A 24,527-nucleotide genomic window follows, 5' to 3' on the forward strand; every position below is an offset into this window, starting at 1 on the left:
GGAAGAAAGTGCCTTTGAGTGGGCAAACCTTTAGATTTACGAATCAGACAAACATGTTCAACAATTAGGGGAGAAATCAACAAAATCAGGATCATGTTCTGAAAATGCCTGATTTTGTTGACAAACACATCATGACAAGAAAGGCAGAGATAATGAGATGAGTACAATTTGTCTCCTGAGGGGCCACCTGCACTGTCCAGTGTACAGATAAGATAGGTCTCAAATTTTCCTAGGGTACTTACCCACTTCAACAGAAACTAGGTTAAATTTACTAGGCACTGGAGAAACAGGAACACATGCTATACATTAATTTATAGGTGGGAAGTGGTGGTTTTTTTCACTTCCTCATCTCTTACGAATTTGTATAAATAGCATAAAATGCTCTAGTGGGTTTCAGCATCCTAGAGAAGTAGGTAGAGTCTTGAGATCACAATGGCACTGAATTTCCTTGAAGCAAGATGAAGGGCCCACAGGAATTCATCGCATCTAATATTTCTTAAGCTATTGCTGTTTAAAATCATTGTTAACAAACTATTGAAAGTGTGTCAAGAGTCTAGATAAACAGCTTAGTGGTTAAGAGTGCTGGCTGCTCTTGCAGCTGACAAGAGTTCAGTTCCCAGAAGCACAGAGAGTGGTTCACAACCACCTGTAAGTCGCCACAGAGGATCCAGCACCCTCTTCTCGTCTCCACAGGCACTCACATACATGTTTACATAGCTAAAAAGAAAAGAAATAATTTTTAAAAGATGCCACGCCAGGCGTTGGTGGCACACGCCTTGAATCCCAGCACATGGGAGGCAAAGGCCTCGGATCTCTGTGAGTTTGAGGCCAGCCTGGTCTACAGAGCGAGTGCCAGGATAGGCTCCAAAGCTACACAGAGAAACCCTGTCTCGAAAAAGAAATCCCTGATTTTTAAGTTCTATGTCTGAGATCAGAGCCAGGAATTCAGCTTTTAGTTGAAGTCACAAATGTTTCTTATGTAGGTTATCAAAATGGCTTATTTTATTTCTCCCTAGAGCTTATGTAGTAAAATATGATTATGCTACTGTATAATAATAGTTGGCATGTGGGTTTCCTGTGGTCTTAAGATACGTTTCTGCCTTCTTTACTAAATGATAAATGACCTTACATTTTTGTCTTCCCTATTATTTTCATAGATAATGCCTTTATCATAAGCCTTTGAACGCGTTGACATATTTTATTCCTCTTAAAGAAGTACAAACTCCTTAGCACACAAGAACTTTTCCTGAATAAAAAACAATACAAGTTATGACACCAAGGCATTTTAAAGCTAACCACATATACTTCTTCATAGACCACTTGCAAATTTGTTTGACTTAGTTGAGAAAAATATCCAGGAACATCTGTATTTACTTTATAATCAAAGTTGATTTTCACTTTTTGCTTTAAATCTGTGTACAACTACAAATGCTCATGATCAGAAAATAGTTAATAATGATGAATGGGGCATAATGACACAAGCCTGTGATCCCAGCGTAGGGCAAGTGGAGGCAATAAGACCAAGAGTTCAAGATCTTCTTTGGCTATGTAGAGAGTTTAAGCCTAGCTGGTCCAAATGAGATCACAATAAGAATAACAACCATCTCATACTATCTGTTTTGATAAGATGACAGCTTTAAAGTATTTTTCTGAGGGGGTAGGAAGATGGCATAGGTGGTAAAACACTTGACTCACCTTATGATGACTGAATATTTAGGGTCCCAGTATCCACACCAAGGTTAGGTGTGTTTAGCTGCCCTCCTGTAATAGGCAGTCCACCACTTAGATAGTTAAATACCATAGGAAACTTTGGACAAATCTCATACTATCATGTAGTCATGGGAATAGATCTTCATGTTCTATTTATTATTTCACAAATAAAACTCTTGTACTTACAAAGTACAGTGGTGGGTATCATCGGTCTCCTTCCTGATTGAGTGGGAAATACCAAGCACATCTAAATATTTCATTTATGATGCAATATCCTTAGTTACATTACTACTTGTTTTTGATTTTCCTTCCAGAAAATCCATGTTTAAAGAATATAATCTTATAAACTCTTAAAGAAATTTGTTTGGCCTCATTTTTTCTTTAATATATATAGGACTACAGGGCTACAATTTCTTGTTATGATCAACCTAAATTTGTAATAATTATTTATTTACTGAAAAAGCAATAGTGCTTGACCACAATTGTTGGGAAGAAATTCCTCTGTTGGGGTGTGGCTGAGCTATGCAGTGGTGACAAACGGCAAAGGGTCTTTATTTCCTGTCACTCATTCTGTGATGACAACAGAAGAATAGGATGTATAGCCCTCCAGAACCATTGTAAAGATCTACACAAATTGTTCCTTTCTTTTGGATTGCTGCTACTTTCCTCGGTGTTACATACTGTCATTAAATTCTCCACCCTCGCTATTACAGCTTCCATTACCACCCACATGGCACTGCGGCTTTATCCATGGGTGGCAGATGTTATCACCATATGTCATGCGATCAATTTTCCATTCAAGGGTAATGCAATGTTTGGGGGAAAGCCAACTCACACTTTAGTAAAGGCTGTCTCTGTAGTCTTCACCAGCCGTAAATGCAAGCATCCTTTCAACTTCTTGGCTCAGATATTTAACCAAAAATCCATCAGGGCCCTTAGAGGCCCGTTGCATGCATCCATGTCAGTTGGGCACTCTTTCTCACTGTCACCTGACAAACTGTTTCCTCTTAAGAACACTGACATCATTTTGTCTTCCATTTGTCTTTTTTTTTTCAACTTTTAGTCATCTCAGAATATTCTGAGCTGAAAATCATGAGATGGATGACACGTGGTGGAATGTATTGGTCTCAGATCTGGTTCTCAAGGCTACTTGCTGCTGGCTTATTCAAAGATCTGCATCTCCTGCCATTGTTCCCAGAGGTTAGCACCACTCACATGTGCAGTACAGGGTTTTATTCTGAGTGATTAGACAGAGCAGTAAGCAGTAAGGGCTATTTATCTGTGAGGTATCAATCCTATCTCTCTCTGTGTCTCTCTGTGTCTGTCTCTGTCTCTGTCTCTGTCTCTGTCTCTCTCTCTCTCTCTCTCTCTCTCATTTCTTTTTCCTAGTTTCTGTACAGCCGGCTCAATGCCAATAGTATCTTTCCACATTAATAAACATCTATTATTTGTTACTCACCTTGATATATATTTTTTCATATTAAAACATTAAATGCAATTCTTCCAAGATTTCCAAAAGTTGATGGTAAACCTTAAATCACTTTGAAACTAGTCCAGTCTAAACTACAGTGTTCCCCACTTCCTGTGCCCATGTTGAAGAATTATAATGTGGAATGTTTGGGAGCTGAGAAAGGAGAACTACTGTTTTTGTTACTCATGAATTTATCTTTCCATCAAGCATGCTAACTGCCTGAAATCTGGTAATTCACTTTATTTATACTATTTATCTGCATTAATATCTAGAGAACTAAAAATATGGCCATTTTCCATTTTTATCTTATCAAGTAATCCAAATTTCTTGGTCAAATATATTCTAAACTCTAATTCCTGTGATCACCTAACGTGATTTTATTCAGATACATTGTGGTTGTTCACAGTGTTCTTGATAGTTGATAGATAACCAATAATTACTGTGGTACTTCAAGTAGAGGATTAGACTGAACCTTATTTTATTTGGCATGTGAGTGTGTGTGTGTGTTAGTGTAAGTGTGTGTGTGTGTGTGTGTTTGTGTGGTGTGCACATTTGCAGTAGTATGTATGACAGTCAAAGGGCAGCTTGCAGGAATCAGTCCTCTTCTTCCATCAGGTGAGTCCTATCCTGAAGTTTTATATAAAATAAAAGATGAACCTCTTTTTAAAATTCTCACTTAATATCATTCCAAAAGAGAGATGAGTTAGAGGATGTCTTTAGCAACTTGCATAATATATCCAGAGAATAGTCAAAAGTGATAGCCACATTTTTCTGATACCTAAGATTAATGCCTGAACATCATAACATTTTAACATTAAATTTAATTTGTGATAGGATGGCCTCAGACTCGCAATGTCCCTGCTTCAGCCTCCCAAATGCTGTTGACTATAGGCATTCATGACTACATCCGAAAAATGACTTTTGTAAAACTAACAACCTGTCTTAGTTACTTTTCCTGTTGCTGCAATAAAATCCCCCAGACAAAACCAAACTAAGGAAGAAAGGGTTAATTTTGGCTTACCAGTGAAGGATACAGTCTATGGAAACAGGAAAATCAAAGCATGGGAACTTGAGGCAGAAGCTCACATTGCATCCATAATCAGGAGGAAGAGAACGGTGAGTGTTTGTGCGCAGATCACTTTCTCCTTTTTATAAAGTTCAGAATCCCAGCCCAGGGAATAGTGCTACCCATGATGGGCAGGTCCTTCCACTTCAATAAATCTAATCAAGGGAGTCTCCCATAGGTGTCTTGTAAGGATTCAAGCATTATGCTTGCCTGCCCCCTGTCACCTGGCAGCATGCCCTCAGGCAGTACCCTGGTCAGCCCAGGTTCCATGGCTACGAAGTCTACATACAGGTGCAAAGGACCTTTAAAAGAGAAAACCCTACCCACTTCTGCTCTCTTCCCAGCTCTCTTTCCCACTGTTCCTCTGGGGCAGACAGATCTTTTTCTGTCTCCCTCTTCTCTTCTGTCCTCTCTCTGTGTGTCTCTTTACCTCTTTTCTCTTTCCTTCCCCCTGCCCTTCCCTTTCTAATAAAACTCACTTTAGCTCTATCTGCCTGGCGTGTTTGTCCCTCACCCATCATGGAGTCTGACAAGGTCCTCCACGTACTTTATTGTAACAATACTTAGAGGCCCATCTTGAAGGCCACATCATTCATCAAGTCAGTAATTATCCCTCAACCTTTTTTGTGTTAATATTTGAATTCTAATATTATGACTGTCCTTGATCTTCCCTTTTGTTACATAATAAGCTAGGATCCATCTCCAGAGCAGCAAGCATAAGTGCTAGAATCCATCTGTATCTAAGATGCAGCATTACCCACAGACTATTCAGCATACTAGTTTATTATGTAGATATATTAAATATGTCTATTATTGTTTAGATACAATTTGCCTTCATTTGGATGCAAAGTTCATGAAATAAGAAACTTGACCATGTTTATTATAGTATTTTAGTACCCAGGATATTGTCTTCATATTAAAGTGTCACAGATACATTTGAATTTATACTTTTAGAAGAACATTGTAGTTTTTCATAATAAGTAGACTCTTATGAATTGTACCTAAGAGATTTTGTGAAATATCTATGACTGTTATGATCCTCACATAGGGCTATGGATCCCACAGGACTCCTGGAACTTTACAACAACATGCAAAATGCCTCAATCAGTTACACCAAATTTGATTCTTGGGTTCTTAAACTGTAAATTCTGGATCAATTCTTGTTGATCTGCTTAACCCTGTGTATTAGTTAAGCTGACAACCCTTATCAACTTTCTTCTGGCACTTCTGGGCATCTTAACTTCAAGATTAACTTCCAATCAATCATTTAGAAGACTTTTGAATTTCAAAAATATAAGTCTGAATTTTTAAAATATAAGATCACGTTGGGTCAGCTAGATATGGGGAACCTATATTGATTCATTTGGTTTGAGCCACACAATATCTACTTCCTGGGTGCTCATTTACAGTGTCTGAGACCCTGAATGCCAACCGCAGTTCAATGTAGGAAGCTATCCCATTAACTCACACAATCTGTATCCCTTTCCCATGACAAGTTGGTAATTCTTTTACTTTTCATCATTGCTATTTTTCATCTTTTGAACCATGCTATTTAACTGCCAATGATTTTGTATGTCCTGTCAAAAGAGATTTAAAAAAAAAGTCACTTGGATTTTTTTTTCAGATCAGTTACCTTTGCTTACAGCAATCTGGGTAATGTGCAGTCAGGGTGGCAAGGTCAGCTCAAAATCAGTAATCCCCAGGAAACCATCTTCTACTAATAATACCAGCCCCCACCATTCTCATCCTGTTAGTATTGTCACATTCGTGTTCTAAAGACCCAGGACATCAAAGCCTATTGTTTCTGAAATCAAAAGAGGTGGTCTGGTGCTAGACACTGCTCGTGCTAAGTATATGGGGAGCATGCAACTCGTCTCCATATATCTTCTCTTATTCGTTTTTTACAGCCACTGCAGACTGTCTGCAGTAGTCAAGCCACTGCCAGTGACTGCTCACCTTCAGTTGGCAAAGAAGTAAAGATTGAATTCAATGGCTGACAACAATGTGTCTGTATTTGGAGGAGTGTGTGACTCAACCAAAACATCTTGCAAAAATGCAGTTTACTGTGACTCTGGTTAATGCCCAAGACTGTCTTAGAATTGGCTTTTAGAAGGTGCTAAAGCAATGTCAAGGTCTGTACTCTGACCAAAGGCTAGCCTTTGGGAGTGTGTCCTTTCACTTTTCTCTACTCCCTTGTGTTTTGCTGTTCCCCACTCTCCAGGTTCCCCTTCTAGAAATTGCTATGAAACTTCTCCTGACTTCCTGTTTTCTCTTTAAAGGTAAAGAAACCTTAGAGTTTCATTCTCAAACTGTGTCTTTTATTCCCAGTGATAAGTCTCAAAGTTGAATGTACAAGGAAAGTTTGGCTGGGAAATGTCCATAAAATGGTGCTCCTTAATACCTACTCCAGAGATTTGATACAATGTGTATGGCATGGAGTCCATGAACTCCTAATTTGGATGTGTATTCTTTTTAAACATGAATTACATTTATACAGTTAAGGTATATAAGAAAATTTTAGGGTGTAGGGCACATGAGCCAGTCAAAGATGACTCTGAGGGGAAGTCAGATGGGTAAGTCCTGAGTTGTTTATAAAAAAAGATGATTGGTTGCCTAGATCGAACCAGATGAGGTCACTGCATGAACAGTTCATATTCACTAAGTAAAGTGCCTAGGTGAGTGATAGGCTGACCTTTAAAACCATTGACTGGCTGTTTCCCTGCCTCCCCAACCCCGCTCTCCTTTAAAAGAAACTTACTGTGGGACAATAAATGAGTTCCTGCTTGACTAGATAACCTGCTGTGCCTGACTGTCTCCAGAATTCCAGGGAGGCTGGGGAAAGGGGAGCAGCGTACTGCACTAACCCTTCCTTGGACCCAGCTCAGCCTTCCCAAGGTTGGGTTAAGACCATGCATTATGGTGTACATTCAGGAAGTAAGAAAGTTTCTAGAGTAACCCAGTTCTCACTTTTACCATCTCACAAGGCTTCTGGGCTTAGTAGAGAAAACTTGGGTCATTGGGGCAGCTCCCCTGAGGAAACTATAAGGACCCCATCCACATTCTGCCTCTGCCTTTGCATCCATGAAGTGAGCAGCTTTCTCTCCATGTACTTCGGCTATGATGTGGTACCTCACAAAAAGGCCCAGAATGAGTGGAGGCCAAGCAACCATGGACTGAAATCTCTCAAGCTTATGAGACAAAGTGAATGTGGACCTGAGAAACACAGATCCCTACACAAAGATGATGCAGATTTATTGTGGAGCCAAATGAGTACCCCAAATTCCAGGTTCTGACATGACAGTTGTTTCAAGAATTTTTTATGTTAATAGAAGAAAGGAAGTCATAAATCAAGACACTTTTTAAAAATATCTGTGGAAAGACCAGGTAGACAGGTGTCAGTGAAGGGACCAGCCCCCCCTCCGCAACGTCTGTTTTAGCAGCCATGACAGGCTAACATGTGTTCGTCTGACCTTGCTGCTCCTGTCCTGGTCACTAGGAGGTCAGATGCTCTCCTCATGGCAAGGAACCAATCAGAAGTTAGCTTGCAGGGCTGTGCTTTACGGCTCTGGGTGTGCTTTACAGACAAGTGCACAACAGTGATGTGCAGAGCATAGCAACCACCCGGTGAGGGCCTATGGGCCATGACAACCAGTTGACCAATCAACACAGGGCAGTTTGTCTAAGTCTGGAAGTGCACCAACCCTGAGACTGTTGCATACCCCTAGATACTCCCCTTATGTTGCACTATAAGATCCCTGCCTTGTGGTTTCTCAGGGTCTTTTCTCCAGCCATCTGCTGCTGTGGGTGAATGAAAAGCCTGAGCTAATGGGGTTAGCTCATTAAATAGCTACAACAAAAGACACTTTGCTTTTGCCTTGAAATGGGCCACTGGTGATTTTGGGGTTCTGAATTTGAGCACAACATCAGCAAAGTGGAGAACAGTCTTAGCACTGGGTTGGAGGAAGCTAATAGTCTGATAAATTGGTGCGCTCCAAAAGGTTTCACATCGTAGAAGGACGCTCAATCAGACTTGGGCAAGAGTTGAGTATCAAGGAGGTCAAAGGTTGACTGAAATAAATGTAATAGACTTGAACTTGCAACATTCCAGCCTCTACAACCATTAGTTCTATCAGTTAAAGAAACTTTTTTTTGGTTTCTCAAGACAGGGTTTCCCTGGCTTTGGAGCCTGTCCTGGAACTCACTTTATAGATCAGGCTGGTCTTGAACTCTAAGAGATCCACCTGCCTCTGCCTCCTGAGTGTCGGGATTAAAGGTGTTCGCCACCAACACCCGGCAGTTAAAGAGATTTTAAGAAAGTTCATTATAAATTGTAGTTTCCATTTAAGATCTTTGGTTCACATGTATTTTCATCTTTTGAAGTTGATGTATCTCAGGTGTTTGGTCACAAGATGGAAAATTGATTAAGACACCCTGCTGGCTGTGAGGTAAATCTCATAAACATTTTGGATGACATTTCTCTGACAATTAGTGATGCTGAACAGTTTCCTAAATATTATTGGTCATTTTTATGTCTTCTTAGAAGAAATGTCTATTTAGGCCTTTACCATTTATTTTTAAGTAGGTGGATTTCCACTATCAGTTAGTAGTTTTAGGAGTTAACCCATCAGCCTACTCATCCACTTTCATTGCTGTGATTTTCAATACATGCTGACAATTTCCAAATGAGATCTACACAGACCTGCCCATGAGTTCAACAGGAAAGGAACCATCCTCTGACAGTTTGCATCTAGGGAACACTAATCTTTGACTTCCTGGTTATAATAGCTCACCTCACAATTACCAAGAGAGCTTGCTAAAAGTGGTGAGGCACAGCCCCTTCAAATGCAGATTCATTAAGTCTGGGTGAGGCCCTTGGAGTGCCCAGCTTTAAAACACTCGGCAGTGATTGTGATGCAGGTGTCTGCAGCCACCACTTTAGGAAATGCTGTGTATCCTAAGGATTTCTCTAGCGTTTCCTGGCAACTAGACCACAGTTTCTGTGAAAACATCCTCCTCTATAGAGGAACTTGGGGTGTGAAAATAAAGGTTAGTTTAACACTCCTCATTAAGGGAACAGTCTTTGTTGTCAAGAGCATAGACTCTCTGGGCTGTGGCTGCTTGGAAAACTAACATTCCAACTGAATCGGTGAAACATTTGGCTGAAGGGCGGCTCCACCTCTAAACACACCCAGCCCCGAAGGTGCGTTCTGTTTAAACCAACCTAAAGAGATAAGTAGAATAATTATACCTTTAATGAGATGCTACACTTTTCCTTTTCTGAATTTGAACCCCTTACTGCCATCTCTCACAGAGCTTTAGAGTCTGCCCACTTCTCTCTCTGAGTTACTCAGAAAAGCATAACTTCCTTTTCCTTTATATCTCTTCTTCTCCTCCTCCCTCTCCTCCTCCTCCTCTTCCTCCTTCTTGTTCTCTTTTTCAAGACAGGGTTTCTCTGTATAGCTCTGACTTTCCTGGGACTTACTCTGTAGATCAGGCCGGCCTTGACCTCAAAGATCCACCTGCCTCTGTCTCCGAATGCTGGGAATAAAGGTGAATACCATCTCTGCCACCACCACCACTTCCTTTATTTCTTCTGTAACATGCTTCTCCAAACACTTTCAGGCTTCCCTAACACTTTAGGCTTCACTGTCTGTTAAGAAAACCACCCTTCCTCCCTCAGCTTGCTGCCTGCCACACACCTGACCTCAGTGGCTGCTTAGCTCAGACAGCATGGCTCTTCCCTCTCCCCCCACCATTCTCCTCTGGATGTGCAGCTGGTGAGATCTACAGTTTTTCTGGCTTGGGCATTTTGTTTCTTTCTTTTAAAACCTTATCAAATTTTCCTCAAACTTCTGTTTGTGTCAATTTAAATTTTGTTTTTAATAAGAAAACAAAACTTTTTGTTTTAATCTCTGAAAATGATTATGCTAGGCTCCCAGCTAGGAGTGTAGTGTAGTATCATTAGAAATCATATCATTGATATTTTTTTGCCTGTCATGTTTGGTTTTATCATACGTTCTTAGGGTATCCAATCTCTGGTTCCTAGCAATACAGGCAGTGTCAGGATTGCACTCCCTCAAGGGGTATGAGTCTCAATTTGGACCAAGCACTGGCTGGCCACACCCATAAATTATACAACACCTTTACCCAGGAACAAATTGTAGGTCAAAGATTTTGTGACTGGGTTGGTGTTCCAATTCTTCCTCTAGAAGCCTTACCTGGTTACAGAAGATGGCTATTTCAGGCTCTGAGTCTCCCATTACTAGGAGTCCCAAGAAGGGACCCCAGCTTCCCCAGTATCACCTAGGGGGAGTCACAAAAATATTACCCAAGTTCCTGTAACATAATCATAAGAAAAATCTCACAAACCTACTTCAGATAATCATGCAATCAAAGTAAAAATAAGTATATATATATATACATATGTATGTATATATATATATGTATGTATTTAAACCTAAAGGTTGTAGGGCCTCATAGATACTGTACAAGTACTTATTAATGAAAGAAATACAAGAGTACAAGACATGGCATATTTTGGAACCAAATATGCCCATGGCCTAGGAAAACAATGAAGTAGCCGAGTTCATAAGCTTTTTATAGAAATAGGAAAAGAAGACTATAAAATTATATACTTTTCAAATACAACAGTGGATGGTGGGTTACAACAAACTGGAGGAAACTCGGCTACAGCCTTAGATTCTGTCTGACAGCATTCTTAGCCCTTTGGTTGGTAGAATCAAGGGATATGTTCATCCAGTCCAAAGGATTTACTTGATGATTACAAATAATGCTAGGTTTTATATAAAGGAAGGTAATAAATAGCACTTAAGGGAGCTAAAGGTGTCCCAAGATAATGTGGCTCTGAATTTGTAACATTTCAGCCTTTCTATATGATTGAAGTTACGATCAGCCAATTAGCCTTTGCAGACACAGCTTCTTTTCATGAATTCTCTTCATACACTGGACTAACCCACCAGCCCCAGAGCAATTCTATGTAAATTCTGTTGTGAGTTAAATCACCTGCCACTCCCTTTGTCCTCTGTACAGTTATTTGTACTATGCAAGGGCTGTCCTCAGAGCAGTTATTTCCAAAAATCATGAATACTCCCATTTCTTTCTTCTTCCTCCCCTTGGTCTTATTCCCATAAAGATACTGAACTAAGAGAGTGCAGAACAAACCCATCGATGTCTCCATTCCTCCGTGATGGAGACAGCAGCTTCTCACTGACAGAAAACCCACTAGACTGAGGGATGGAAAGATGGCTGGTCAGTTGAGTAATGCACGCCTTTAATCCCGGCACTTGGAAGGCAGAAGCAGGTGGATCTCTGTGAGTTCAAGGACAGCTGGTCTACAAAGCAAGTTCCAGGGCACACTAAAGTACACAGAGAAACCCTTTCTCCAAAAAACGAAAACAACAACAATAAAACAAAAGAAACAAAAGTTTGCTGCTCTTCTACAGCGCTACAGTTCAGTCCTCAGCACCCACCACAGCAGGAAGCTAACAACATGGAAGTTGAGCTCTAGGGAATTCCTCTTAGAGCCTCTGGACACACACACACACACACACACACACACACACACACACACTTCACACAAATCTTAAAACTCACTGCTGATGGAGGTTATCTGATGAGACATTCAAAGAAAGTCTCCTTGGGAAGACATGCACTAATGGTTCTTTAAAGATGCATTGTTATTTACAGGTGTGTGTGTGTGTGTGTGTGTGTGTGTGTGTGTGTGTGTGTACATGCCATGGCACTGGTACAGAGGACAACTTTCAAGAGCTGGTTCTCTCTTTCCATAATGTAGGACCCAGAGATTGGACTCCGGTTGTTCAGGCTTGGTGGCAAGGTCCTTTGCCCACTGAGTCATCTCCCTGGTGCAGTTAGTTGCATTTTAAATGTAGAGAATACTGGTTTGTTTTATTAGCTTTTGTTTCTTTAATTGGATTACTTTGCTAGATGTGATGTCACTTGCCTTTATTCCCAGCACTCAGGGGCCAGAGGCAGGCAAGTCTCTTTAGGTTTAAGGCCAACCTATTCTACTTGGTGAGTTCCAGGCTAGCCATGGCTGGCTACACAGTGAGACTTTATTTAAAGCGGTTTTCCCCCTTGAAGCTGCATATGAATTTGCTTGGCTGTCTTAAATAAATCTAATTTGATGTTTTCCTCAATTGTTCTTTTATTCATGCTATGCCTTTTAGTTCAGAAGTGAAATGATTTTGCCCAAGGTTATTAGAGCAAAATTAGAGCCCAATTAGTCACTTAGAGACTTAGCAACCAAGTGGCTGATGCCTCTTTAATCTTTAACAAGCTCCATTATTCACAAATTGATGCTGGTATCTAAAGAATCTGAAGTCGTGAAAACCACACAACTCTAAAATATTTGAATATTCTTCCACTCTGAGTGAAAATGTATACTGTGCTGATCTGGCCCCCAAACTGTGAACAGAAACGCTGCCAAGCAGAGGTTGTCATGCCAACAGTAGGAGAGTCATGGTTTGATTCATTTCCATTGGATCGTTTTGAAAAGGTAATATTGATGGCTTGTCTCCCTCCTCTAACTATATTTCAAAATGTACGCTGTGAAGGTGTGTATTTTTTCCACTGAAGGAAAAAAATCAATGGGATGAAGGGGAAACAGGCATTTTATCTAGGCTTTCCTCGAGTGTTTGATTTGATTTGTGATGGGCGAGGCAGAGATTAACCCCGTTTTCCTACATCCTAAACAAGACTTTTGACTCCAGTAGGCTGTTCTGTGAAATCTTTCTTCTCTGTTCATCTCTCCATATTTCTTTTTTCCTTCCTCCCTCTGCTGCAGGGATTTGTCCTCTAAAAGCTCAGGGTGGGAGGGAGCAAGGACTGGGAGCAGGCAGGCAGCAAGAGCGGGAGGACGCCAGGATCTGGCTTTTGTTATTGGTTGGCTGCGGCCTGATGGATGCTCGAGGGCGGAGTGAACTCAGAATTCTCAGTGTGTTCTGCCGGAGCCCAAGTACAGAGACCATATTTACAGGTAAGAGCAAAAATATTAATACTAAAACGGAGAAAAGAGAATTTCCTTTTTTTTATTTTTAAGGAAATGCTCAGTTTTAGTAGAAACATTCTTTAGGGTGCTGGAATCCTGAAGGCGCTTGGAGAAAGCGGTCCTCCGCTTGACTCCAGGCAGCCTTGAAGAGCAGTTCGTTGTGGCTGCAAAACCCTTTTCTGATTTAAACACGAAAGCGCACATAAACACCAAAGGCATGTCTTCTTCCAGATAGCCATCTAAGCAAACGGTACTGAGCAAAGCCGACGGGTAAAATCCTGTGTCTTTGTGTGTTTTTACCAAGGCGTGTGTTCATGGAAACCCAAGGAGGCATGCGAAAAGCTTCATAGATTCCACAGGTCCTGAGAAAATGGAGCCTTCTCTGAACGTAAAGGATTTAGTGTGGGGTCTTTATGTTTACCATCCAGTAAGGAGCTTATGAAAATTGTTTTTCAGCTTGCAGTTTCTTTCAGTCTTGACTTGGGTCTAATGGTCTGTGTGCCTGTAAGCGTCTCTCGATGCATCTCATGTCCTGAGTAGCCGCAGCGTTTTAGTCAGCAGATTTGAAGCTTAATTGTGGTGTGGCGATGAAGCAACCAGCAATAGATAGCTGTCAACACGCGCGGGACTGTTTTCACTTCAAAAGCACAGAGGTCTAATTGGGAAGGATGAGACTTTGTTGCGAAAAGTAGTGTCTGACAGAGAAGTTTCATTTATGAATCAGATACGTCAAGGTTAAGACATTCCAACACATATTGATAGTGATAGCCTCATGACAGTCATTTTTTAAAATATTCCTCAAGTTTTGACTCTTCTAGTCGATTACAATGCCTGACTTTATGTTTTATTTTCTTTGAGGAAAATCAGGGAAGATTTTTAACAGTGTGGAATAAATGACGTATTTATAGTGATAAAGACAGGAAAGTAATTTTATTCTACAACACTAACTCCTCTGTTGATTTTAATTTATAAGACCACTTAGGGTGGAAAGGATCTCATTACTTTTGAGCTCTTAAGAAAATAATACAGTCGTGGACACATTGGCTTCCAATTAATACCTGTTGACTGAAATAAAACAAAAGCATAATAGTGATGTAAATAATTCATATGTATTTTTTATGCCTTTGAATGAGTTAAAAAACTAACAAGAGTGATTATAATTTCTAAAAAAATTTGTCTTGTGTTTGCTTCGATTTGGAAGGTGGGTGATGCAAACCTTTGACTAAGGTGATACAAACGTAGCAATTCTTAAGAAATTAAAAGGGACAGAAACACTGTTGGATATTGAATACAGATTAATTAAGTTGATGAACACCTATTTTGAACTTTCTAAACATACTAAATATACTTAATGTCTATATACATTCAGGTGTTATGTTGGTCTCTTCTATGGTTTGCTTTGAACCATTTCTGAATTTCAAAAATGACGACACAATGCTAAGATTTTTCTATATTTTTAAATTGTTAATGGTTTTTAAAGTAGTTTTTTTATTTTTCAAACAAGATGGTATTTGCAATTAATTCAAGTTTCCCACTCCCATGGAACTTAAGGTGATATGCAAGACTAAATAAATATTCAGCTACTGGAATGTGTTGCAGACAATACGTCGATGCAGCTACATTTTTAAAAAAGGAATTATAAATTCTGAACAAAGCTACCTCTAGGAATGAAAGGGGATTGATGAAAATTAGAGAGCAGAGTTCCACATGGTTTTAAATTATTCCGTTTCCTTGGAAACCAGCTGCTGCAGATGCATTTTGCTTTCTTCAGCTAAAAATATCATCCTTTTAATAATCACTAAGGGAAAGGCTCGGAATAAAAGCAGAGTATATTGTTGTTGCTTTTTATAATGTCCTTAATGGCTCACATATTTTGGATGGAAAGTAGATAAACCCTTTCTCCATCAGCATTTCCTATGAGGCACTGGCAGACGTCTGTGAGGCTTATAAACAGGACACAACTGTGCAACTGTGGAAGCTTCTACTGCAGTCTGTAGGAGAAGTGAGTGTGTGTGTGTGTGTGTGTGTGTGTGTGTGTGTGTGTGTGTGTGTGTTGTACTGGAGGCAAAAGAGAGGAAAAAGCATGAAAGATGATACAGGCAAATGAAAACCTTCCAAAGCTCTTCAGTAAGATATGGCAAGGCGAGGCCATTTGTTGTCCCTTGGCGCAGACCCCTTTAAGATGTAAATGTAGGTTTGTAGTGCAGATAACTAGTATTGTTTTGTCTTCTTTTGCTCAGGGTTTGATTTCATTTTTCTTCCCATGATGCAATATGATAATATACTAAGTAAGATGAAAAAAGAAAAAATATGTTTTTAATGTATTGGTAACTTAAAGAAAAAAAAGTGCTGGAGATGCATACCCAAGCTGTGGATAGTGATCAACTAAATTATATCTGGACACAGTGGAATAAGGACCATTTGACTCAAGGTCTAGACCACATTTTATTAATTCAGTCATTCTTGCCTTGAAATTCTGTCTAATGAGGAAAAGACTATCATTCTAGCAAGCTAAAAGATATTTCAATATTAAGGTTATTCATTTTAAATTTAATATTTTTTATATGTGTACATATATGTTTGGAGTATTTTTCTTTGTTTGGTAGAAGGCATTTGTTTTATATGGCTTTCTTTTAAAAAAAAAAAGCCCATCACAATTATCACCCTATTTTGCTCTAGGCAATTTCTTAAATTAAAATATTTTCTTTATGTATGCTTTGAAGACAGCACTATCATCCCGAACACCATTTCCTTTATCATTTGTGAAGAAGGAGAATCATCATGATGTTTTAGTTTTGCTATTATTGTTATAATGCAAATGAGACTTTAAATTTTGTTATTCTCTTTGCCACTTGTTTAAATAACTTTGACAGGGAATAGTTTATTTTCATAGCAGTTACCTTAGCTGGTTACTTTTAGCATTAGCACTGTAGCAAAGATTGTACTACACATTTAACCACATGCTAAAATATTTACTATCTAATCAGTATATTCCATGCAGTTAAATTCTCTGGGGGCATCACTGCTTTGCTTCTCAGGGAGCCTTAGGACAGTGGGGAATATTTAGTTTTTTCTCAATTGACATGAACAGGTTACTTCAGAGATACCACTTTCAGCATGAATAAAGATGACTTTGAAAAAGCATACTAACAGCAAGCAGAAGGATCAAGAAATGGTCACATGACCTGTGCAAATAACCTCATTATCAGGCAAAGTCAAAATTATTAGGTATACTTCAAATTCCTGAAGATTATATAACAAATATATTTAGATATCTCAACCTTAGATAACTTAAAAAATGCAGTTTACTGCTTACATCTATAAAGTTTTATGTTCCTTTATTTTCTTAAACTGACTTGCAACCATTTTAGATGCTTTTGTACAGGGCTCTCAAGCTTCATAAAAAATATACTAAGGAAAATTAATACTCACTAACTTCCTCCACAGCATCAGTAGGCAACTTTATATCTGTACTAGAAATAGGCTAGTTTGGCAAATGACCCCACATTTCTGGAAATGGGAGGGGCTGGGATTTACAAGAAAGGGTAATAACATCAGGGTGAGAGGGCACGGGTCAGACTTCACCTGTTTCACATATGCTACATACTTACAGTGATCCACACAAATGAACAACCACATTAACATCTGTACTACCAGGTGCGGTAACTCAGAACTATTACTGGTCATATGTCATTCCTGCTTTCATCTACATTAATACCCAATATTTAGTGTAGGGGTTATACAGGAATGAAATGGGAATCGATTCAAAGTAGTTGCTGCTCTTATGTCATATATTCAAGCATCAAGGAGCAAGGCAGGAAATTTGTTATCAAGTCAATGATATCATTTGGATAGTCCACAAATCTCAGTCAGTGGGCAGGACATTGTATTTCTCAGTCAGCTGTTTAGATCTCAGTTATAATAGACTAAATCATTTGACCTAAAATGTGTTGAATGTATACATTTCTAAAATGCATAATCAGTCTAAGATTTCAAACATTTTATTCAAGGTATGAATATCCCCATAAGTGTTAGTGCTTTCTATTCAATGTCAGCAAGGATATCATGGACAGAACGTCTTGATATATATTAATCTCACATTTAACAAGGTGGATAAGATGGACTGTGGAGAAGGCTCAGTAATTAAAGTGCTTGCTGTGTAATCAAGAGGACTAGAGTTTAGAGCCCCAGACTTCATGCAAATATCGGGTGGGCACACCATTAATCAAGTCCCTGCAAGTCCAGCCTAGAAAAGTCAAAACAGGGGATCCAGCTGGCTATGGACACTAGCCCTATCTGTTACTTCTAGATTTGACTGAGAGACACTGCCTCAAAGAATAAAGGGGAAGAGAGATAGAGGAATATTCCCAATATCAGCATGAGGCCGCCACACACATATGCATATACATGTATGCATATCTTCACATATTGGTGCCTACACATGTGAACATGCATTTACATGCATGCATAGCATATGCATGTGCCCATGAGGAATAATAAAGGAGACAGTAGTCCTGTGATACATTTCTCAAGAGCCCTTATATTAAGACTAGGTCCAGTGTAACAAAATAGTTAAAAAAGGTAATGAAGCATGGTGCTTACAATATATTTCTCTGGGGTTTTTTTCTTGATTCATTTGTACATTAGTTAAAGATGAAATTAACCTAAAAGAAAAACAGCAAATGCTTTTTTCAAATGTATGTCTTTAATCAAGCTTTAGCAGAAAACCTTTTGTAAATATTCATATTTTTCCTAGACTGTCTAGTCAGGCTCCATTCCCTTGGAGGAAGTGACTCACCCACAGAGATATCTTCATGGAGTCTTCATTTCACTTGTCAAGACACCGAGCCTTAGAACATTATTCTTGATTTGCCTGTACAAAACCGTGACACTCAATGGCTGTGTGTTCGTATTAAATGAGGGATATGCTGCCTTAAAGACTGTGTAAACGAGAATTGGAATTAATGAGGGCTTTGGAAGATTGTAAAAATGCATGAACAGCCAGAAGGTCTCCGGGCCATAACATTTTAAATTGCAGGGAATTCTGCACTTAGACCTTCTCTGCTTCCCAGTGAGCTGGTGGGTTTGATTCGCTGCCACTATCTCCTTCACTGTTTATAAGCTCGGCAGCAGGGTCAGAAATATGTTCAGTGTATTTTCTAACAAGTGTCTAAGCAGTTGCTTGTGTCATGAATCCACCACAAATATTTAATAAATGAAACAATTTCCTAAGCAGCAGGAGGCATGAACACCTTTACAAATACCTTCCCTCCCTCCCTCCCTCCTTCCCTCCCTTCCTTCTTCCCTGTCTTTCTTATTTCTTTCCTTTTTTCTTTTTTTCCCCTAGGCTATCCATGATGGTGTCAGCTTAGTGGGGGCAAAGCAGTTCTCAGAAAGGTTTGTTTTGGTTTTGTTTTCCTCCCCTAAGTTGTCATCATTCTTGTTTTACTTAATCAAAATTTCTTCAATTTAACTGATAAACCTCAATTTTTACATTGTTTACCTCCTGTGATGCCGAAACCCTTTAGGGGGGCCCACAGAAGCTGTGCCATTTTGGGTATCAAATGGCAAGGTGAACTTGGAGACTCTATTTCCAGTGTTCTAGGTAATCATACAATATACAAACGAGGCTATGGAGAGAGAAGTCCCTTTCTTGTCTTGCTCTTTCTGGACTGTTTTGTTAGTGCGGTCAGTACATCTGCCCCCTCTAGCTTTCTCCAAACCATCCAAGCTATAATTGCCAGTGGCAGGCATTTTCCTCTCTCCATGTCAGTGCCTTATGCAATACCTGATAAGCAGTTTGTGTTCCAAATTGTGTTGCTGACTAAATTATGAAGCGAGCGATTGTCTCAGCCAGCCAGCCACCTAGCCTCTTATAACCCCTCAGTGACAGACGAACCTGTATTCTTCAATAGTCCTTTTCTTTCATGTACTTCTCCAGGAATTCTCTTCAATATGACAACATCCATGTCAGAAATGTCACGAAGCCAGACAAATTTGAACATTGCAGATTTGTATTGTCCAAGACTCCACTTGAGTTACCCTGTGTTAATGGGAGATTTGATCTGCATACATTCCCCATTTCATGCCTCTATGCTTTGTTTCATTACAGTGCAGCAGTCAGCCCTCCGGAGTGGCTGGCATCACAGCCCTTAACGGATTCAACCAAATATAGGTTGAAAACATTCAGGGGAAAAGAGCTTGTGCTTCTTGAGCAAGATGGTGTAACAAATATGAGTGAGCATCATGTTTTCATGCATTCGGCATTACACAGAATACAGAGTCCATCCATCATCAACTGTGGGAGGGCACTAGTGTGCTATGTGGAATTCTATGTGTTTCCACAGGCATGGATATTTGTGGATTTTAGGAGAGAGAGTGGTTTTTTGAACCAATCCCTCACAATACTGAGGAGTGACTTCTATTCCCTATACACATTAGTTGGCGCATCCTACATTCAAGCAATAGATTAGTTGCAAGTCAATGTAATTAAGTCATTATATTAATATGTAAGTCATTATATTAATATGATGTGTAAAATATAGTAGTATATATTAAGCCATATCTTTCACATATATTTCAGGTCAATGAATCCCACTTTGTTTTGATAAGGATGTCCAGTATCATGTGGTTAAAGCTAAAATTGTAGGGGCTGTGGGTATAGCCCAGTAGAAGAGTACTGAGTACTTACCTCACTTGAATGAGGCCCTGGGTTGGACTTCCAGTATTGAAGAAACAAACAAAACACACACACACACACACACACACACACACACACACGTAAACAAAACCCCATGCTTTGTTCAGAAATCCTTTTATTCTACCTCTGATTTTCTCCCAATTATGTTGTGTCTTGGTGACAAAGAAAGTAAGTATAGGTGTTGTCACACCGAGAATCAGTGTGCCATTTTACTGACTCTTAATACATGTCACAGTGGAGGTGAGCAGATAGTGCAGGAGGGTAGAGCCTTTGGACAGAATTACCACCACAACCAGATAGAAAGGATAGGAGGAAGAGCAATGAAGAAAGGGAAGCAAGGTGGGAGGGACAGGAAAAGAAGGGAAAATAGTAGGGAGGGAGAAAGGGAGGGAGGGAGGGAGAATGGTAGGGAAGGAGGGAGGGAGAGAGGGATGGAGAGAGGGAGGGAGGGAAAGAGGGAGGGAAGGATGGAGAGAGAATCAGGACCCTGTTTTGGAAAAGAGGAAAGGGGAAAGGGAAGAGAAGGGAAGGGATGGAGGGAGGGTGAGAGGGAGAGAAGGAAACCATTTTTAAGGAATAAGGTAATTCTGAGAGAGTGAGGAAGAGTGATGTATGGTTCCAAATGTGCAGTAATCCGAGTTTGGGTTCTAGCTCTGTGATCTACCTTTTTGGCTTTGACTTTATTATCTAATCTGTTTGTGCTTCAACCTTCATTCCCAAATGATGTTAATAACAGCAATAGCCAATGAGATGCTATACACTGTTAGTTTTCTGTTGTATGAGAAATCATCACAAGCATAACAGGGTAAGCCACTCACATATGTTAGCTTAGAACACTGAGTGTCAGAAGTCCTGGACAGCATGGCCATACTCATCGCTCAGTGCCCCACAGGTTGGACTCAAAGTGTCAGTTCAGCTGAACTCTAGTCAGCTTGTTGTGGTGGCACATCTCATTCCAAGCTCATCTTGAAGATGGTAGAATTAAGCTCCCTAGATGGGTTCCAGAGCACCATCAAATATATAAATCTTCTGGGAGATAGTAGAGAAGACCTTTAATCCCAGCTCTTGGGAAGCAGAGGCAGGCGGATCTCTGTGAGTTTGAAGCCAGCCTGCACTACAGAGTGAGTGCTAAGACAGGCTACAAAGCCACACAGAGAAACCCTGTCTCAGAGGGAAAAAAAACAAATTGGCATGGCCTTTTCTGGCAGTCAAACTGGAAAAGTGCTTGGAAATGTCATTATTCTACCTTTAGGAGCGCATCCTCAATTTGTGTGTAACAATGTAAAAAATGGCAAAATAGTGCTGTGATTTACATGTGTTTCCTCTGAATATTTATGGAACAACTAGCCAGTGAAATACTACATAGCCTGAAATACAAAAATCAAAATTGAATTAGGCACTTAGTTGTGGAACGAGATGTTTTTGTGACATAATTGGAGAAACTATGACTTGTAATACTGCACATGCCATGTCAATCCAGTCACAGGCTTTCCCAGATTGTGAGGTGGACTTTCAGTAAAATCTGATCACTCCGTGAACAAACATGCTCTCACAATTTCCCTCGAATTGTTGTATGTCAAAATACACATCGAGAGAATTCTTGTAGATGTGAGATGAGCTTTTTGCAGGATGCAGTCACTCAGCAAGGAAAGACTCAAACATTGCCTGTGTTCACCATCAAGAAGGAGGTGCGCCCAATGGAAGACTTTCATCTTTTACCTTCTTTGCAGTGACCGTTCATGTGATGACCCCAAAAGCAAGCAATGCAGCTTAATCCCTCACCCCTAATTTATCATCCTGGTTTGTGCTAATAATCTGTTTAAATTTCACTCTCAGTAAATGTTTGTTTGTTTGAACTAAACTGATAAAGATGCCAGTTTCTTACAGAGTTCTGGAAGGGGTTAGGCAAAATCAAAAGGATTTCTTGATACCTCATGGCATGGTGGAGGGAGCCCAGTTGTATAGCCCATTGGGTAAAGGCTCTTGCTACCAAACATGATGACCTAGGTTTGATTCCAGACCACAGGATAAAAGGAGATAAACAACTCCTGTGTGTTACTCTCCTCAGATCTTTATAAATCTGCTACAACAAGTATGCATATCTCTCTCTCTCTCTCTCACACACACACACACACACACACAGAGAGACACACACATAGACACAGACATACACATACACAGAGACAGACTCACAGGCACACACATACAGTCTCTCTCTCTCTCTCTCTCTCTCTCTCTCTCTCTCTCTCTCTCTCTCTCCCTAAATAATGAATGAGTGAATGAAGGTTAAGATAACCCTTCAGTGGAGGTGGGAAAGCATCCCAGCATAAGAGAAAGAGCACAGGAGAGGTGGGGAGAGGAATCAGAGATGTCCAGACGTTAGGTTGTGGCTTTGCTCTGTTTTAGCTCTGTGATGCACCCTGGAATAGATAATACTCAAGAATGGCAGGAAGGTATAGAAATTATTCATCCTTAGAACACCTGGAATGCATACTCTAACACTGTACTAGCTATACATTAGTTCTATTTCATATGTGAGAAAACTCCAAGAAATTAAGCCAGCCACCCACCAAATTATAAGGAATGGTAAAACTGTCTTTGTAGCAATGGGCTTTTTCATCAAATGGGTAATTTCTGGTGAATCTTGGGGCTATGTGTTAAAAAAGTTCTCCCCCGGATTGTTTACCAATTGACCTGAGATACAGCGCATCGCACGGCAGTGACACGCCCCCTCTAGGGACTCTTTTCCATGCTAGATTTGATTTTTCATCTGCAGCCCCTGAGATCTTAACATTCAAATCTCACAGATGTGCTTTTAACTGGGGGAGAGTCTCGATGTCACCAGAAATGCGGGTAAAAATGATTCTTCCCAGCTGCCATCCAGAGCTTTGCCACCCTTGGTTCAAGACAGCCGCCTCAGCCCCTACAATCAGCCTAGTTGCTTCTGCCTCTTTTTCTTTTATGACTAAATCCTTGAAAAAATCAATGCCCAGGCCTTTTAAGCTCCCCAATTGTTCTTTTTCTCATTTAGAGATTTCCTTGTCTTCAGAATCTCTTCACCCATGTTTTACCCGCAGTGATCCATGTCCTCAGAATTCCTCAGTCTACCTGCAATTTTAATCTCCATCTCTCTGTAGCTTCACTAGTTCATCTTTATTGTTATTTTTGGGGTGGTGGCACTTGCCCCCAATGGCTTTGTGCAAGCAAGGTAAGCGCTCTGTCACTAAACACTTTGGAGGTCTTCTCCCTGACCTATCCTTTGATATGCAACCCAAGCCAATTCTTGTACCCTGGGTACCTGATCAGCATTGCTTCAGTGAGAGCAGGGACATGAAAACAACATGGGAAGGTGATAGGTGCAGGCTTGCTGTCCAGTGTACTTGGGTTTTGCCTATAATGTCAACATAGAATATCTTCTCTATAACACTTGTCTGATAAGCCAAAACCCAAGGTCTGTGGAAGCATGCTTCCAGGTTCTCTGCTTTAAACTTCAGAAAATTAACTTTTGTTTGGAGGAAGGTCATCATGCCCAACGTTCGTCACAGCTCTTCCCTCAAAAGAGCAAATTAGATTTCACCTCTCTACTCTTAAAGTGATCTTTCCTGAGGCAGTAGCTAATTCAGTTGTTTCTCATTTATATATCATCATAAAATCTGACTTGTAAATTAATGACTTGCAATTTTTTATTTTTAACTCGGAGTAATCTGCTTTCTCTTTTGCGTTTCTGGGCACATATATAATTAGTATACTGTTGTTTGAAATACTTTAATGAAAATATGATTGTTCTATATCTTACTCCCTTCAGGCTGCTGTAGCAAAATACCATGGACTGGGTGAATTATTAACAACAGTAAAAATGCTTCTCACTGTTCTGGAGCACAGAAGCCCAGGATCAAGATCCCATTATGTTCTGTGTCTGGGGAGACTAACCTCACAGAAGAATGGGAAGGAATTTGAGCAGGGGTGAGAGGCTCTTACTTATTAGCCTCAATGACATAAAGATTCCCCTAAAACTTCACCTCTTGATGCTATCACCTTTGGTTAAGTTAGGATTATAAAATTTACAACTTGTAGCAATGTAGGAACAAAAGCATTCATGATCCTCTGATTACAGTACAAATTGTAACTCTTTATATTGGAACTAATACAGTATTTCATTAGGTGGATTTCAAACACTTAATAGGCCCCATACATTTTGCAAGTAAGAAAGGTAGCACCTTGTCATGGAACTCTGAAGTAGAACTCAAACATAACTGATTTACAGCAGATACACAGCAAATGCAACACTCACTGCTAGGTAATATCAATCAAGTAGTCTATATTTCTGAGTTTGATAAACAGTCCCTCCCAGTTCTGAGGTCTCAAAAATTCTGTTTCATAGGCTAATTTCAAATACTGCTTATGATTTTCGCTTAGCTATAGATTAAAACAAAACAAAATACTCATTGAAAAGCATTCATGGTAACTTCCTAAGATGCCTTCCTACCCACCTATTATTGCAGACATCTGAATTCGGATAGTATTCTGATCTCCCTCACAGCCTCATTCCTCC

The 24,527-nt window shown here is 39.9% G+C and overlaps 1 protein-coding gene across 7 annotated transcripts in view; it reads left to right on the forward strand.

The window, feature by feature from the left end:
- Positions 1–9,217: 9,217 nt before the first annotated feature.
- Csrnp3 (cysteine and serine rich nuclear protein 3) overlaps positions 9,218–24,527 on the forward strand; it is a 193,847-nt gene continuing 178,537 nt past the window's right edge. For 3 of the 7 annotated variants that reach the window (XM_040745482.1, XM_040745480.1, XM_005065183.4), the window contains exon 1: positions 13,169–13,263. The gene's annotated coding sequence lies outside the window, so the exon portion shown is untranslated. Of the gene's footprint in view, positions 9,448–13,168; positions 13,264–18,622; positions 18,673–24,527 lie in introns of those variants that run through there. The other 4 variants (XM_040745483.1, XM_040745481.1, XM_040745479.1 and 1 more) reach the window with 3 other exon arrangements.

This window comes from Mesocricetus auratus, unplaced genomic scaffold (genome assembly GCF_017639785.1).
Source record: "Mesocricetus auratus isolate SY011 unplaced genomic scaffold, BCM_Maur_2.0 Super-Scaffold_100004, whole genome shotgun sequence".
Lineage (NCBI taxonomy): Eukaryota > Metazoa > Chordata > Mammalia > Rodentia > Cricetidae > Mesocricetus > Mesocricetus auratus.